Here is a 16,736-nt window from a genome sequence, read left to right as displayed (position 1 = left end):
ATGTATCCATGGTGATGGAACACAGATAGTACCATTGTATCCATGGTGATAACACAGATAGTACCAATGTATCCATGGTGATGGAACACAGATAGTACCAATGTATCCATGGTGATGGAACACAGATAGTACCAATGTATCCATGGTGATGGAACACTGATAGTACCAATGTATCCATGGTGATGGAACACAGATAGTACCAATGTATCCATGGTGATGGAACACAGATAGTACCAATGTATCCATGGTGATGGAACACAGATAGTACCAATGTATCCATGGTGATGGAACACAGATAGTACCAATGTATCCATGGTGATGGAACACAGATAGTACCAATGTATCCATGGTGATCGAACACAGATAGTACCAATGTCTCCTTGAATGATGGCGACTATTCTAGCTTGTCATCCGTTTTTTGTTTGGATGTTGACGTGCTATTACCATATCATCTTAATGCATACTTCTAATATGATTTGATGAAATGTTTTACTGCTATTCAGTAATAAAACTGAATAGAGAGATTACATACTTAAAGATAATCATGGTACTGGTAAAAGGTATGATTCCACAGAAACCTTGTTATCATTGAAATATCGTCGTTATAGCGGCCAGTATAATCACCCTACGTTTCCCGGGTGTCAGTATTGAACTACATATTAACCTCGAGTGACGCGTCACCACCCTATAAACAAAGTCCGACTCTTTCAAACAAGAAATTACAGAAACTCGTAAAAATGCTATAATGTGTGACGGCGGGACTGGGTGCCGGACTTGAAAGTTGGCTTTGATGCCAACAGTGGACAATAGATTTATTTGTTTTGATTAAATACGGTTTGAGGTTGGCGGTTCCTGGGGTATCACCGGTACTCTTTGTACGGACAGACTGTGACACTGAGATATGTAATTGTGTATATAACTCCCTGTTGTCCATCCTCGACTTGTAATAAAGGGCGCCGTCAATAGTCCGTGTTACTACGATTACAGATGACCTACGTATTATTACTACCTGGCCGATTAGTTTGACCTTAACTGACTTTCAACAGCGACCTTTGATTAGTACCGAGGGAGTGCTGATGAGCCCTGTTTTGTTAGGGGAACTCCAGACAGGGAGGCGGAGGGGGAGGTCCTCACCCTTAAACTCGTAACTTGACCTCCGCCATCAACGTCAATCTCACTAGTGTCATACACATGCGTTGTCTACATTGAGTCACAAAAACCTCGTCCAATTTAAAATCATTTCACAATCTGGGAAAACACGCCATCATGACATATACAAAACCTCCGTTGTCCCTGTAATCAGTTTGGACAGTTTACAGATTAATTAGCGTCCATAGTCAGTGTCCTTCCTTATCACACAGTCAAAGGTACATATGGCCTTGTCGTCAATATTTCCTCCCTGGTTACGCAGCTTTCACCAATCGGCACTGCTTTTTCAAACAGAATTCAGTACTCTGTCCAAGCATTGCGTTAGCATGACATTGGCACCACATGACTGATACAATCACAAACTGTTTCTGTCAAACGAGATCTGAACGAAGAACATACAGCATAATGTAACCTTATATAACCATGGTTGTTTATGTTCCTCGATATTCTCTTTATTAAGGCCCTCTGACAGGAAAATCCATGCAAACTTACCGAGTTAGAATTACAACGGTACCTCGTTTAGACATATACCCAAAGGCTCACTGTTCTAAGAATACCTTCCCAAGCAATGATCCATGAGGATATGTAAGGATATCCCAAAGACTACTTTTATTGAAATTTCATCAGAAACAATTAACGACGAAGAATTTTAGGTCAGAAAAAAAGGTCATTTTCTTATAGAAACATCACATAGCAATGAACCCTGTTGTTCTATTCTACGAACAATATCAAGAACAATGTGAACCTATTTACGAAGAACGTAAACATGCAGTGTAATTTCCTGGTTATCTACCAGCATATGACAGTTGACAATGCATGTTATGGTTAAACCCTTGTAACATAATCATTGTGCCGTCCCGGATGTCTCCGTCTTCAAAAATAACGTGGAAACCTTGACCTGAATATCACCTGGTCGCACAGGAAACTGTCCGACTTTCGGAACGCCTGTTCCAATCGGAAACAATCCTACGTCCGAAGTAATTCCTTACACAAGGAGCGTATAAATGTTCTATAGATATATTTTACAGGCGTATTTACACAGGGACATACAACAATGTTTGTAGGGGAGGAGTATTGTATAGTGTACTGTGTAGTATATGTAAGCCCCCTCCCAGAAACATAGTTACATGCCCCCGTGGTTTATAGCACCTGGGCTGACGTTTGGAAACCATGGTACACAGATTGAGTCGAATGAAGTCACATGAGTGCGAGTGAGGAGTAGGCACAGCGATCTGTTTACCAACGACACTAAATTGAACTTCAAGCAACAGCAACTTATATTCGTCTCTCTTGTCGGCCCGGATATAAGGGCCCGATGAGTCTTACTGTGATAGTAAACCGCAGTACCCGTAAAACTGAATATATTATACCTTTTATATTCAAGTACCATGTCTGTGAGAAGATTGTCCAGTACCATGTTTGTGAGAAGACTGTCCAGTACCATGTCTGTGAGAAGACTGTCCAGTACCATGTTTGTGAGAAGACTGTCCAGTACCATGTCTGTGAGAAGACTGTCCAGTACCATGTTTGTGAGAAGACTGTCCAGTACCATGTTTGTGAGAATACTGTCCAGTACCATGTCTGTGAGAAGACTGTCCAGTACCATGTCTGTGAGAAGACTGTCCAGTACCTTGTTTGTGAGAAGACTGTACCTGACACATACTGTTTTCTTCTTCACTTCTATTTAATTCCTTGATAACATCATCGAATATTTTCCAATTTAGTATATTGATTAATTGTTTGTTTGGTAGACGCTTCACCACATCTAAGAGAAACTAAAGAAGTAAAATAATAATGATAACGTTATTCGGCTTTGAGTATTTTTTTAAGAAACCAACTTGATTTTGATTGGAGTCATTCAAATAGTATTCAATCAATAATTTCATCAGACCAATAGTCATCGTAGTCGGTTTTAAATTTAGTTTTTTACTCATTTAATGAACTATTGTGTCCCTAAATCAAATAAAAAAAACCACAACTGGCTTGAGGTAAACATCAAGACACTAACAGAATTAAAACCGCACACAGAAATGATTCATACTGAAGTTAAATGTCGGGATAATGCAATAATAATAACAAACATCTACACTTTCGGTAAGTGTCGGGATGATAAAATAATAAAAACAAACATCCATACTGTAGGTAAATGTCGGGATATTAAAATAATAAAAACAAACATCTACATTGTAGGTAAATGTTGGGATGATAAAATAATAAAAACAAACATTCATACTGTAGGTAAATGTCGGGATGATAAAATAATAAAAACAAACATCTACATTGTAGGTAAATGTCGGGATGATAAAATAATAAAAACAAACATCCATACTGTAGGTAAATGTCGGGATAACAAAATAATAAAAACAAACATTCATACTGTAGGTAAATGTCGGGATAACAAAATAATAAAAACAAACATCTACACTGTAGGTAATTGTCGGGATGATAAAATAATAAAAACAAACATCCATACTGTAGGTAAATGTCGGGATGATAAAATAATAAAAACAAACATCTACATTGTAGGTAAATGTCGGGATATTAAAATAATAAAAACAAACATTCACATTGAAGGTAAATGTCGGGATATTAAAATAATAAAAACAAACATCTACATTGTAGGTAAATGTCGGGATGATAAAATAACAAAAACAAACATTCATACTGTAGGTAAATGTCGGGATGATAAAATAATAAAAACAAACATCTACATTGTAGGTAAATGTCGGGATGATAAAATAACAAAAACAAACATTCATACTGTAGGTAAATGTCGGGATGATAAAATAATAAAAACAAACATCTACATTGTAGGTAAATGTCGGGATGATAAAATAATAAAAACAAACATCTACATTGAAGGTAAATGTCGGGATGATAAAATAATAAAAACAAACATCTACATTGTAGGTAAATGTCGGGATAATAAAATGATAAAAACAAGCATCCACATTGTAGGTAAATGTCGGGATGATAAAATAATAAAAACAAACATCTACATTGTAGGTAAATGTCGGGATAATAAAAAGATAAAAACAAACATCCACATTGTAGGTAAATGTCGGGATGATAGAGTGACGAACACAAACATCTACATTGTAGGTAAATGTCGGGATGATGAAATAATAAAAACAAACATCTACATTGTAGGTAAATGTCGGGATGATAAAATAATAAAAACAAACATTCATTCTGTAGGTAAATGTCGGGATGATAAAATAATAAAAACAAACATCCACACTGTAGGTAAATGTCGGGACAATAAAATAATAATATCAAACATCTACATTGCAGGTAAATGTCGGGATAATAAAATAATAAAAACAAACATTCACATTGTAGGTAAATGTCGGGATGATAAAATAATAAAAACAAACATCCACACTGTAGGTAAATGTCGGGACAATAAAATAATAAAAACAAACATCTACATTGTAGGTAAATGTCGGGATATTAAAATAATAAAAACAAACATCCATACTGTAGGTAAATGTCGGGATGATAAAATAATAAAAACAAACATCTAGACTGTAGGTAAATGTCGGGATGATGAAATGATAAAAACAAACATTCATACTGTAGGTAAATGTCGGGATAACAAAATAATAAAAACAAACATCTACACTGTAGGTAAATGTCGGGATAATAAAATAATAAATACAAACATCCACATTGTAGGTAAATGTCGGGATAATAAAATAATAAAAACAAACATCCATACTGTAGGTAAATGTCGGGATGATAAAATAATAAAAACAAACATCTATATTGTAGGTAAATGTTGGGATGATAAAATAATAAAAACAAACATCCACATTGTAGGTAAATGTCGGGATGATAAAATAATAAAAACAAACATTTACATTGTAGGTAAATGTCGGGATGATAAAATAATAAAAACAAACATCTACATTGTAGGTAAATGTCGGGATGATAAAATAATAAAAACAAACATCCATACTGTAGGTAAATGTCGGGATGATAAAATAATAAAAACAAACATCCATACTGTAGGTAAATGTCGGGATGATAAAATAATAAAAACAAACATTCATACTGTAGGTAAATGTCGGGATGATAAAATAATAAAAACAAACATCTACATTGTAGGTAAATGTCGGGATGATAAAATAATAAAAACAAACATCTACATTGAAGGTAAATGTCGGGATAATAAAATAATAAAAACAAACATCTACATTGTAGGTAAATGTCGGGATGATAAAATAATAAAAACAAACATTCATAATGTAGGTAAATGTCGGGATGATAAAATAATAAAAACAAACATCCACACTGTAGGTAAATGTCGGGATGATAAAATAATAAAAACAAACATCCATACTGTAGGTAAATGTCGGGATGATAAAATAATAAAAACAAACATCTACATTGTAAGTAAATGTCGGGATGATAAAATAATAAAAACAAACATTCATAATGTAGGTAAATGTCGGGATGATAAAATAATAAAAACAAACATCCACACTGTAGGTAAATGTCGGGATGATAAAATAATAAAAACAAACATCCATACTGTAGGTAAATGTCGGGATGATAAAATAATAAAAACAAACATTCATACTGTAGGTAAATGTCGGGATAATAAAATAATAAAAAAACAAACATCTACAGTGTAGGTAAATGTCGGGATGATAAAATAATAAAAATAAACATCTACATTGTAGGTAAATGTCGGGATGATAAAATAATAAAAACAAACATCTACATTGTAGGTAAATGTCGGGATGATAAAATAATAAAAACAAACATCCATACTGTAGGTAAATGTCCGGATGATAAAATAATAAAAACAAACATCCATACTGTAGGTAAATGTCGGGATGATAAAATAATAAAAACAAACATCCATACTGTAGGTAAATGTCGGGATGATAAAATAATAAAAACAAACATCCATACTGTAGGTAAATGTCGGGATAATAAAATAATAAAAACAAACATTTACATTGTAGGTAAATGTCGGGATGATAAAATATTAAAAACAAACATCCATACTGCAGGTAAATGTCGGGATAATAAAATAATAAAAACAAACATCTACATTGTAGGTAAATGTCGGGATGATAAAATAATAAAAACAAACATCTAGACTGTAGGTAAATGTCGGGATGATAAAATAATAAAAACAAACATCTACATTGTAAGTAAATGTCGGGATGATAAAATAATAAAAACAAACATCTACATTGTAAGTAAATGTCGGGATGATAAAATAATAATAAAAAACATCCACATTGTAGGTAAATGTCGGGATAATAAAATAATAAAAACAAACATCTAGACTATAAAATGACAAGTTATAGGGTAGGACAATGTCACAGTATACAATGACAAGTTATAGGGTAGGACAATGTCACAGTATACAATGACAAGTTATAGGGTAGGACAATGTCACAGTGTAAAAAGACAAATTATAGGGTAGGACAATGTCACAGTATAAAATGACAAGTTATAGGGTAGGACAATGTCACAGTGTAAAATGACAAGTTATAGGGTAGGACAATGTCACAGTATAAAATGACAAGTTATATGGTAGGACAATGTCACAGTATACAATGACAAGTTATAGAGTAGGACAATGTCGCCGTATAAAATGACAAGTTATAGGGTAGGACAATGTCACAATATAAAATGACAAGTTATAGGGTAGGACAATGTCACAGTATAAAATGACAAGTTATAGGGTAGGACAATGTCACAGTATAAAATGACAAGTTATAGGGTAGGACAATGTCACAATATACAATGACAAGTTATAGGGTAGGTTTGGTTTGGTTTGGTTTATTTTGTTTAACGTTCTATTAACATCTAAGGTCATTTAAGGACGGCCTCCCGTGTGTGCGACATGCATGCGTGTGGTGAGTGCGTATGTGTGTTTTGGGAGGCTGCGGTATGTTCGTGTTATGTCTGCTTGTGATAGGCCGGAACTTTTGCCGATTTATAGTGCTACCTCACTGAAGCATACTGCCGAAGACACCCAGCAACACACCCCACCCGGTCACATTATACTGACAACGGGCGAACGCTCAACTAAAGGCCAAAAGTGAGGCATTGTCAAGGGAGACATTAGGAAGAAGAAAGTTTTTAAGAAAGAAGAGAAAAGATAAGATCCCAAATTTAGTCGCCTCTTACGATCATGCAATGGGGGCAGGAGGTACAATTTTTACGCCCTACCTGCAGGGCAGTATAGGGTAGGACAATGTCACAGTATAAAATGACAAGTTATAGGGTAGGACAATGTCACAGTATACAATGACAAGTTATAGGGTAGGACAATGTCACAGTATAAAATGACAAGTTATAGGGTAGGACAATGTCACAGTATAAAATGACAAGTTATAGGGTAGGACAATGTCACAGTATAAAATGACAAGTTATAGGGTAGGACAATGTCACAGTATAAAACGACAAGTTATATGGTAGGACAATGTCACAGAATAAAACGACAAGTTATATGGTAGGACAATGTCACAGTATAAAACGACAAGTTATAGGGAAGGACAATGTCACAATGTTAACTGACAAGTCATAGAGTAGGACAATGTCACAGTATAAAACGACAAGTTATAGGGTAGGACAATGTCACAATGTAAACTGACAAGTCATAGAGTAGGACAACGTCGCCGTGTTGTATGCGAGTGTGAATGTAAGGTGGGTTGGATCTTACATAAGTATTAGTGTGATCAGTTAAACTGTTCAAATGAGAAAATGAAGAAAATCTGTGAGCGAGTAATTATATATTTGTACTTGTGAAATGTAACCTGTTTGTTGTTTATCATGCAAAATGTTTAAAAGATAAAAGAAACATAAAAAAAATGTCGCCGTATAAAATGACAAGTTATAAGGTAGGACAATGTCACAGAATAAAATGACAAGTTATAAGGTAGGACAATGTCATAGTATACAATGACAAGTTATAGGGTAGGACAATGTCATAGTATAAAACGACAAGTTACAGGTTAGGACAATGTCACAGTATAAAATGACAAGTTATATAAGGATAAGGTCGAGATAATGAAGTTATATAATGGTCAGGTCGAGATGATTAGGTAATATACGCTTCATGTCGAGATAATGAAGTTTTTTTAAGTGCCATGTCGAGATAATAAAGTTATATAAGGGTCAGGTTGGGATAATGAAGTTATATAAGGGTCAAGTCAAGATAATGAAGTTATATAAGGGTCAAGTCAAGATAATGAAGTTATATCAGGGTCAAGTCAAGATAATGAAGTTATATAAGGGTCAAGTCAAGATAATGAGGTTATATAAGGGTCAAGTCAAGATAATGAGGTTATATAAGGGTCAAGTCAAGATAATGAAGTTATATAAGGGTCAAGTCAAGATAATGAGGTTATATAAGGGTCAAGTCAAGATAATGAGGTTATATAAGTGTCATGTCAAGATAACGAAGTCATACAAGGGTCAAGTCGAGATAATGAAGTTATATGAGTGTCAGATATAGATAATGAAGTTATAGAAGGGTCAGGTCGAGATAGTTAAGTTATATAAGCTGCATGTCGAGATAATGGAGTTATATAATGGTCAGGTCGAGATAATTAGGTAATATACGCTTCATGTCGAGATGATAAAGTTATTTAAGTGCCATGTCGAGATAATAAAGTTATATAAGGGTCAGGTCGGGATAATGAAGTTATATAAGGGTCAAGTTAAGATAATGAGGTTATATAAGGGTCAAGTCAAGATAATGAAGTTATATGAGGGTCAAGTCAAGATAATGAGGTTATATAAGGGTCAAGTCAAGATAATGAGGTTATATAAGGGTCAAGTCAAAATAATGAAGTTATATAAGGGTCAAGTCAAGATAATGAAGTTATATAAGGGTCAAGTCAAGATAATGAGGTTATATAAGGGTCTAGTCAAGATAATGAGGTTATATAAGGGTCAAGTCAAGATAATGAGGTTATATAAGGGTCAAGATAATGAAGTTATATAAGGGTCAAGTCAAGATAATGAAGTTATATAAGGGTCAAGTCAAGAGAATGAGGTTATATAAGGGTCAAGTCAAGATAATGAGGTTATATAAGGGTCAAGTCAAGATAATGAAGTTATATAAGGGTCAAGTCAAGATAATGAGGTTATATAAGGGTCAAGTCAAGATAATGAAGTTATATCAGGGTCAAGTCAAGATAATGAGGTTATATAAGGGTCAAGTCAAGATAATGAAGTTATATAAGGGTCAAGTCAAGATAATGAGGTTATATAAGGGTCAAGTCAAGATAATGAAGTTATATAAGGGTCAAGTCAAGATAATGAAGTTATATAAGGGTCAAGTCAAGATAATGAGGTTATATAAGGGTCATGTCGAGATAACGAAGTCATACAAGGGTCAAGTCGAGATAATGGAGTTATATAAGGGTAAAGTCGAGATAATTAAGTTATATAAGGGTCAGGTCGAGATAATGAAGTTATATAAGGGTCAAGTCAAGATAATGAGGTTATATAAGGGTCAAGTCAAGATAATGAAGACATACAAGGTTAGGTCGAAATAATGAAGTTATATGAGTGTCAGATAGAGATAATGAGGTTATATAAGGGTCAAGTCGAGATAATGAAATTATATAAGGGTCAGGTCGAAATAATGAAGTTATATTATATAAGTGTCATGTCGAGATAACGAAGTCATACAAGGGTCAAGTCGAGATAATGAAGTTATATGAGTGTCAGATAGAGATAATGAAGTTATATAAGGGTCAGGTCGAAATAATTAAGTTATATAAGTGTCATGTCGAGTTAATCAAATTATATGCAGGGGATCAGGTCGAGATAAAGATGTAAAAATATAGAGTATAGATGTTGAGATAATGGAGTAACATAAACAGGTCATGTCGAGATATTGAAATAATATAAAGAGGTCAGGTCGAAATAATGAAATAATATAAAGGGGTCAGGTTTGGTTTGGTTTGGTTTATTTTGTTTAACGTCCTATTTACAAATAAGGTCATTTAAGGACGGCCTCCCATGCGTGCGACATGCATGCGTGTGGTGAGTGCGTGTGTGTGTTTCGGGAGGCTGCGGTATGTGTCGAAATAATGAAATAATATAAAGGGGTCAGGTCGAGATAATGAAATAATATAAAGGGGTCAGGTCCAGATAAAGAAATAATATAAAGGGGTCAGGTCGAGATAATGAAATAATATAAAGGAGTCAGGTCGAGATATTGAAATAATATAAAGCAGTCAGGTCGAGATAATGAAAAAATATAAAGGGGTCTGGTCGAGATAATGAAGTAATATAAAGGGGTCAGGTCGAGATAATGAAAAAATATAAAGGAGTCAGGTCGAGATAATGAAGTAATATAAAGGGGTCTGGTCGAGATAATGAAGTAATATAAAGGGGTCAGGTCGAGATAATGAAGTAATATATAGGGGTCAGGTCGAGATATTGAAATAATATAAAGGGGTCAGGTCAAGATAATGAAGTAATATATAGGGGTCAGGTCGAGATAATAAAGTAATATATAGGGGAATAAAACGATACAAAGTCAATTTTGTTGTTAACCATTGAGATAGTGCCTGGCTACTTTGATATTACGTGTATAAATATTATCGGTATAAAGTGATAGGTTTACATGTTTGTATAATTTTTAATATGTTCACTGAGCAATTACTAGTTTGTTTAATCACACGTAGCATGTTACATATGATACGTTTGTAAATATTTTCTTTCGTGCTCTTAGCTTGGGCCTTGTTGACAAAGCTTGTCAAAAACCTAAGATCGGGTTTCCATTACAAACTTTTACCGTGGACACCCTGTAAGTAATATGCATGCAATCAAACTTGACAGCACGAATGCTGACAAAACAAGTTAGGTATTGTCACGTGACAACACAAAAAAAGGTAGGTATTGTCACGTGACAACACAACACAAGGTAGGTATTGTCACGTGACAACACAGGGTACTAGACCCGGCGATGTTTGATGTAATATGTAGATACTTTCAGAGTGGTGTCCTACAGACCGGTCTTGGCTCCACACCTGTCACCTACAAACAGGCGCTATCTTATGTCAATCGGAGCAGGTTTTTGTAATGAATATTGGTGTCAGAATATTCTTTGTAACATTACAAGCTTTGTAATCGTATAGATTACCATACGAATACCGATAAAATGATTACAGGCGTGACATATGGTATGCTTGCAACGTTTGTACATATTGGAAATAAAACAACCTTTTTAATCAACGCTCCATAACGTGACAGGCTTTCTACTATCAACACCAACAATTTCATATATTTTTTAAGTGCTTATAAAACACAAATCATGAATAATAGAATGTGTGATCCTTGTTTTAAAGTGTTAAGTGTCAGTTTAATATCATAATTCATATTCATACATATTATACAAAGTGTTTTTGTTATGTTTCTTAAAATGTATTTTCTTATTCACATGTACAACAAACAGTAAGGTGACCTTAGAGTTCATGAATATGGAAATTGTTAAATGGTGAGTGACAATCACAATATAAGGCAATTTATCTGAGGGCCATTTCCCTTGCCAGGCACCAGGTGGGGATATTAATTCTACAGACGTGCCATATACGTGTAAATAACACTATAGCTCCATTATTCCGCCTCTAAATCGTCCCTGTACGATAAGTATGTAACATATTTTATAGTGACAAATTCTAGTAAAAGTGTTATTTTTCACTTGTAAAATAATTTATATCGAGTCTCGGACGACACACGCTTGACATAGGCTTTACTTTCACCAAAGAATGCAGGCACAGGTAAAATAGCTGGATTTACTCTCCGCGTCAAGTATTGTATAATACGGGGCCAAGATTAAATAGCTGTCGTAAATTTAAACTCATAAAATATTTGGTGTTCTAAATCATCAGTTTGAGAGCCATTGACAAAGGAGTGGGTTTGATCGTGTTATATATTTTACAGGGAGCGTTTAAACCTTTCCTATAGTTGATATTAGGCAATAAATTCCCAAGCTTAACACTCGTCCTGTTGTATTTTTATCTTAATGGCCAAACAAAGGTTAATATCTCAAAATTCCCATCAATTCTGTCGGGTACATAAAGGGTCTCAATCACGGGGAGACCCGGCTCGGGAAGCTAGGCTCAAGTATGTCGACTACTCAAGATCAGCTTTTGATGTCCGGCCACATCTCGTCCTCTCTCAATGCTTAATTTTGATCAAAAATTCTCTCCTTCAAATATGCACGTTTCAGATTATACAATAAACTGTTTCGTAAAGAAAGCACCAGTTGTGCGTGTTATTAATAGATTACAACATCAATGCGAGCTATGCAGACAAAGGAATGGATGATGGACTTATTTAAGTCCGAGTAGTTGTAGTCTATGTGTGTAACTGTCAATACATTGTTAGTTATACCAGAGACTTGTATACAAGTATACAACAAGTATACAAGTCTCTTGTTATACCAGGCTCACGTTTCTTCTCACACTATGTAAATTCCGTTAGAGTATGTAAGTAGCTTCTATCAAAAACAACTGGTACATGGGAATACTACGTAATAAATAATATTGATCAGTGTCATACATGGGAATACTAATAAATAATATTGATCATTGTCATACATGCATTGTTAATATAAAAAATACCATCTACCATTGATCAAAATAAAAAAAAATAACAACAAATGGTCCTTGGGTTAAATAACAAATACCATTGGTCCTTTTGTTAAATAACAAATATCATTGTTCCTTTGGTTGAATAACAAATATCATTGTTCCTTTGGTTGAATAACAAATATCACTGGTCCTTGGGTTAAATAACAAATATCATTGGTCCTTTTGTTAAATAACAAATATCATTGGTCCTTTTGTTAAATAACAAATACCATTGGTCCTTTTGTTAAATAACAAATATCATTGGTCCTTTGGTTAAATAACAAATATCATTGGTTCTTTGGTTAAAAAACAAATATCATTGGTTCTTTGGTTAAATAACAAATATCACTGATCCTTGGTTAAATAACAAATATCACTGATCCTTGGTTAAATAACAAATATCATTGGTCCTTTTGTTAAATAACAAATATCATTGGTCCTTTTGTTAAATAACAAATATCACTGATCCTTTGGTTAAATAACAAATATCATTGGTCCTTTTGTTAAATAACAAATATCATTGATCCTTTGGTTAAATAACAAATATCATTGGTCCTTTTGTTAAATAACAAATATCATTGGTCCTTTTGTTAAATAACACATATCATTGGTCCTTTGGTTAAATAACAAATATCATTGACCTTTTGTTAAATGACAAATATCACTGATCCTTTTGTTAAATGACAAATATCATTGGTCCTTTGGTTAAATGACATATATCATTGGTCCTTTGGTTAAATTACAAACATTGTTGGTCAGGTGATTTAATAACTAAAAATGTTGGTCAACGTTGTTTAAAACGGCTAAAACTGCAGCTTTCATACTCATTAAAAGGCGATTTCTTCTGATGAATAGTGAAATGGGTTTAAGATATCGCGATGCACGAGCCCATACTGTAAAAAATATCTATAAATATATGATGACGAGTTTTATAACATGGTTAACCTCGTAAAATAATAGTCACGCGGGTACGAGTGGCATGTCTGCTTACTGACGATCTATACCCAATTGCAATGTTATTATTTCAAACAGATTGAAATATTTACAATATGTATATATAATAAAAAAATATATAAAAAATAAATAAATGTGGAAACTTTAATTTTAAGCAACTTAGCGAAAGTCTCAATTTGGTTTTATATTCTTTTCCCATTTTTATAGTTTAATTGATGTTTGTTGATTTCTACGTTTATAGCCCCAATCAACTGAGATACCAGTTTGTCGGGTATTAAAGAAGACATTTCTTTGTTGATATATTTATAAATAAGCTTGACGGTATATATCTTAATAAATCTGCCGATATATTTATGAACAATATTGTCGATATATTTATAAATAAGTTTACCGATATTCTACATTGTTATCTATTTTATTTTCCGGTGTCTATAGACCGACGATTACAGACGAACCTGATCATGTACGTGTAACAAAAACATCAACAAACGTCTGTACGAGGTCTGTACGTCAGATTCACTGTGTAGACGACACATTCACCGGAAATATAGTTTAAAACCAATCAAATCGACGTGAAAAATCAAGTGTATCGAGACAATCTTCGGTTTGTTGGGAACTAAGAAAATGTAAATGTGTCCTACTGTAGAGGGAGGTGTGTTGATCATGTAAATGTGTCCTACTGTAGTGGGAGGTGTGTTGATCATGTAAATGTGCCCTACTGTAGTGGGAGGTGTGTTGATCATGTAAATGTGCCCTACTGTAGAGGGAGGTGTGTTGATCATGTAAATGTGTCCTACTGTAGAGGGAGGTGTGTTGATCATGTAAATGTGTCCTACTGTAGTGGGAGGTGTGTTGATCATGTAAATGTGCCCTACTGTAGAGGGAGGTGTGTTGATCATGTAAATACGTCCTACTGTAGTGGGAGGTGTGTTGATCATGTAAATGTGTCCTACTGTAGTGGGAGGTGTGTTGATACTGTAAATGTGTCCTACTGTAGAGGGAGGTGTGTTGATCATGTAAATGTGTCCTACTGTAGTGGGAGGTGTGTTGATCATGTAAATGTGTCCTACTGTAGAGGGAGGTGTGTTGATCATGTAAATGTGTCCTACTGTAGTGGGAGGTGTGTTGATCATGTAAATGTGTCCTACTGTAGAGGGAGGTGTGTTGATCATGTAAATGTGTCCCTACTGTAGAGGGAGGTGTGTTGATCATGTAAATGTGCCCTACTGTAGTGGGAGGTGTGTTGATCATGTAAATGTGTCCTACTGTAGAGGGAGGTGTGTTGATCATGTAAATGTGTCCTACTGTAGAGGGAGGTGTGTTGATCATGTAAATGTGCCCTACTGTAGAGGGAGGTGTGTTGATCATGTAAATGTGCCCTACTGTAGAGGGAGGTGTGTTGATCATGTAAATGTGCCCTACTGTAGAGGGAGGTGTGTTGATCATGTAAATGTGCCCTACTGTAGTGGGAGGTGTGTTGATCATGTAAATGTGTCCTACTGTAGTGGGAGGTGTGTTGATCATGTAAATGTGTCCTACTGTAGAGGGAGGTGTGTTGATCATGTAAATGTGCCCTACTGTAGTGGGAGGTGTGTTGATCATGTAAATGTGTCCTACTGTAGAGGGAGGTGTGTTGATCATGTAAATGTGTCCTACTGTAGTGGGAGGTGTGTTGATCATGTAAATGTGTCCTACTGTAGTGGGAGGTGTGTTGATCATGTAAATGTGTCCTACTGTAGTGGGAGGTGTGTTGATCATGTAAATGTGTCCTACTGTAGTGGAGGTGTGTTGATCATGTAAATGTGTCCCTACTGTAGTGGGAGGTGTGTTGATCATGTAAATGTGTCCTACTGTAGAGGGAGGTGTGTTGATCATGTAAATGTGTCCTACTGTAGAGGGAGGTGTGTTGATCATGTAAATGTGCCCTACTGTAGAGGGAGGTGTGTTGATCATGTAAATGTGTCCCTACTGTAGAGGGAGGTGTGTTGATCATGTAAATGTGTCCTACTATAGAGGGAGGTGTGTTGATCATGTAAATGTGCCCTACTGTAGAGGGAGGTGTGTTGATCATGTAAATGTGCCCTACTGTAGAGGGAGGTGTGTTGATCATGTAAATGTGTCCCTACTGTAGTGGGAGGTGTGTTGATCATGTAAATGTGTCCTAATGTAGTGGGAGGTGTGGTGATCATGTAAATGTGTCCTACTGTAGAGGGAGGTGTGTTGATCATGTAAATGTGTCCTACTGTAGTGGGAGGTGTGTTGATCATGTAAATGTGCCCTACTGTAGTGGGGTGTGTGTTGATCATGTAAATGTGCCCTACTATCATGGGAGGTGTGTTGATCATGTAAATGTGTCCTACTGTAGAGGGAGGTGTGTTGATCATGTAAATGTGTCCTACTGTAGTGGGAGGTGTGTTGATCATGTAAATGTGTCCTACTGTAGAGGGAGGTGTGTTGATCATGTAAATGTGTCCTACTGTAGAGGGAGGTGTGTTGATCATGTAAATGTGACCTACTGTAGAGGGAGGTGTGTTGATCATGTAAATGTGACCTACTGTAGTGGGAGGTGTGTTGATCATGTAAATGTGTCCTACTGTAGAGGGAGGTGTGTTGATCATGTAAATGTACCCTACTGTAGTGGGAGGTGTGTTGATACTGTAAATGTGTCCTACTGTAGTGGGAGGTGTGTTGATCATGTAAATGTACCCTACTGTAGTGGGAGGTGTGTTGATCATGTAAATGTGTCCTACTGTAGTGGGAGGTGTGTTGATCATGTAAATGTGTCCTACTGTAGTGGGAGATGTGTTGATCATGTAAATGTGTCCTACTGTAGAGGGAGGTGTGTTGATCATGTAAATGTGTCCTACTGTAGAGGGAGGTGTGTTGATCATGTAAATGTGACCTACTGTAGTGGGAGGTGTGTTGATCATGTAAATGTGTCCTACTGTAGTGGGAGGTGTGTTGATCATGTAAATGTCCCCTACTGTAGTGGGAGGTGTGTTGATCATG

Source organism: Pecten maximus, chromosome 1 (genome assembly GCF_902652985.1).
Source record: "Pecten maximus chromosome 1, xPecMax1.1, whole genome shotgun sequence".
Lineage (NCBI taxonomy): Eukaryota > Metazoa > Mollusca > Bivalvia > Pectinida > Pectinidae > Pecten > Pecten maximus.
Note: the sequence above shows the minus strand (reverse complement) of the source record.